At 42.2% G+C, this 3,034-nt stretch overlaps 1 pseudogene; it reads left to right on the plus strand.

Annotated features, from left to right (window-relative positions):
- Positions 1-2,748: 2,748 nt before the first annotated feature.
- LOC101568697 overlaps positions 2,749-3,034 on the plus strand; it is a 1,701-nt pseudogene continuing 1,415 nt past the window's right edge.

Below are 3,034 nucleotides of genomic sequence, written 5' to 3' on the forward strand. Positions count from 1 at the left end.
ATATAGGTGGAACTGAGAGTTGGAATTCAACGAGCATCTGCAAAGTCAGGCATAGAACAGCACAAAAGAATCATCTGCCCACCAGAGAGCCAAATAATCCAGCCAACATCTGAGACCTGTGGCTCACTACAGATTCCTGTGCAAGTTCATATCAGAAAGTCCAAGAGTCTGTACTGAGGGACTGAGGAGTTTTCACTTGAAGCCTTGAGATAGACATCCAAAGGCAATGATGAAGACTGGAGCTCCTCTTAAGTAGCAGAAGTGAGACTTCCTTCTTCTCCTTTTTATTCCACTCAAGCTACAAGCCTATTGGTTGGTGCTATACACAGCAAGGTGAGTCTTCCATTTTTCAATAAGCCAGTCATCCAGATACAACCAGGATTGTGCTAAACCAATCAGCTAGAAATTTCTTATTCAAATTGGCACCGCAATTTGCAATCACATACATTACATGTCACAATTCAAAATCTGAGAGTTAAAAATATACTGGAGAAGGGTTAGCTAACAAGGGTACTGGATGGGAAGTTAGGTAGTTCTTATCTGTTACTCTTCTCTCATTGCTGGGACAAATACCTGACACTAAAAATTAGGGAAGGAAAGATTTATTTAGCTCACAGTTACTAGAGATTGCAGTCCACACTCAGCTGGCTCCAAGGCAGAGTGGCATGCAGCAGAGAGCAATCTTGTGTGCAGGTGGCAAAGAGCAGAGAGAAAAGAGCGGCAGCAGCTCAGGCAGCTAGCCTCTCTCTCCTCCTTACATTATAGTGCAAATTACTGCCCGAGGGAAGGTGCATCATCCACACCCACAGTAATCAATCACAAACACCAGAAGCCACTCCATGACTGCATGAGGCTTCTGGGGAACAACTAAACACAAACCATAACAGTCCCCAAGTCAGACAGTCAGGATATCCAAGCTTCTGGTCTTCAAAAGACTCTCCTGCAATGCACAATTGAAAGAGAGTGGGTTGGTTTTTGTTGTTGTTGTTGTTGTTGTTGTTGTTGTTGTTGTTTTGTTTGTTTTGGCAGGCTCAGCCTGCCCTGAGGGCAGGGCTGGCATGGCATGTGGTGCTGGGGATTGAACTGTGGTCCCCTGCACCTGCCTAAGCTTGCCTAAACAGGCGCTTAAGACCACTCTCTCTCAGCAGCTGGGAGAGTGGCTTTTGAAGTACTTCACAGTGACTGGCAAGAGTTTGTTAAAGGAAACCTGTGCTTATTAATGTGAAGAGAATAATAAAATCACATTGTAGGAAGACCACCTCCCCAACAGGTGAGAATGAACTTGCCAGAAGGGTCCATTGGTGCCGTCAGCAAAAAGAGGGCTGCATTATTTCACCAAAGTGACTGCTCTATTAGATCATTTTCTTTGAAGACCAGTGAGAATATACTGGTGAAGAGTATAGTCTTCTGGTTTAGAACCTTGACTCTGAACCAGACTGCCTGGGTCCAACCCTTGGCTCTGCATTCTGCTAGTTATATGACTTTGAGCATGACTTAACCTCTCAGCAGAGTTTCTCACTTCAAACTAGAAAACCCTTAGCCCTGTGGTTCTGTCAATAGAGATAACTTTGTCTACCAGGAGTACTGTTGGCAATATCTAGAGACACTATTTTACTGTCATGAACAGAGGACATGCCTTTGGATCTAGTAGGTAAAGAACAGGGATGCTGCAAAAAATTTTACAAAGCAAAATATTCTCCCTCACCCACCAAGTGTCTTAGTTACTCTTCTCTCACTAGTGGGAAAAATACCCAACACTCAAAATTAGGAAAGGAAAGGTTTATTTAACTCACAATTCCAGTCCATACCTTCCTAGCTCCAGGGCAGAGTGGCACAGAGCAGAGAGCAACCTTTCATGGCAGCAACAAAAAGCAGAGAGCAAAGGGAGGAGCAGTGGCAACAATGGCTACAGAGAACAAGTCTCCCTTGCATCACATTCAGGCTATCTGCCCCATCTGGGTGTAGCACTCACACCCATAATCACAGCAGCATTTGTACCCATAATCTCAGAACTGAATCAGGAATTAATCGCAAAGTCTAGAAGTCTACCTCATAATAATCACAAACTTTAGAAGTCTACCTCATAACTGCATGAGGTTTTGAGAGAACAAATACATACAAACCATAACGCCAACAACAAGTGATCTAGCCCACAATGTCAGTATCGTTGAGATTGAGAAACCCATTAGGCAAGCTCCTTTGCAGACCTTAAGCGCCCTTAGCACTCAAGGCATAATGAATTTCCCTTTGTTATATGAACAAATAAAATCAGCAAAATTTGCAGCAAGCCCAGATCTATACATGTTTTCTAGAAATGTTATGTATACTATACATATTTCACACTTAATACATACACATTCTGCAAGCATCACATATTTTGGTGAGAAATCCCTCTAGAAACTGGACCTGCTTGCTGTTTTAATGATGCAGTTAGAAAGTAGATGGAGACTTTTCCATGAATATGCTATAAATGAAGTAATGGTTATGGTTGACATCCATTGCTGAACATTTTTGCCCTAGAGAGTTAATAAAACCAGTGGACTTGTTATGTCCACGGAGATTGCTTAAAGCTTACAGGCAATTTTTTCTTATCATACTTCAAAATAGGAAGGAATTCAGTTAGACTCAGATACATTGAGATGCTGAAGGAGGCCAAAAAGTGTGGAAAGTGGCAGAATGTCTATGCAATTAATGAGGTGGTAGAAAACCTGGCTAAACTGGGACTGTCTGATGAAAAATTCTGCTGCCATGACGGGATTTTCTGTAAGTACACTGTTCATATAAAAGTCACTGGCAACACGTACCTATGGAGCACTTGACAGGTAGTTGGTACAATTGAGCAACTTTTATTTTATTCTATTTTAATTCATACACATTTAAGTATTGGCTGTGACTTAGTGTCCTACAAAATTCTTTAACACTGTTCATTAAGAATCAAAGATAGGGCTGGAGAGATGGCTCAGTGGTCTAAAGCACCTACTTAGAACAAGCTTAGCAAAAGCATCAGGGACCGCGGTTCAATCCCCCAGCACCA

Source organism: Octodon degus, unplaced genomic scaffold (assembly GCF_000260255.1).
Source record: "Octodon degus isolate 3935 unplaced genomic scaffold, OctDeg1.0 scaffold00069, whole genome shotgun sequence".
NCBI lineage: Eukaryota > Metazoa > Chordata > Mammalia > Rodentia > Octodontidae > Octodon > Octodon degus.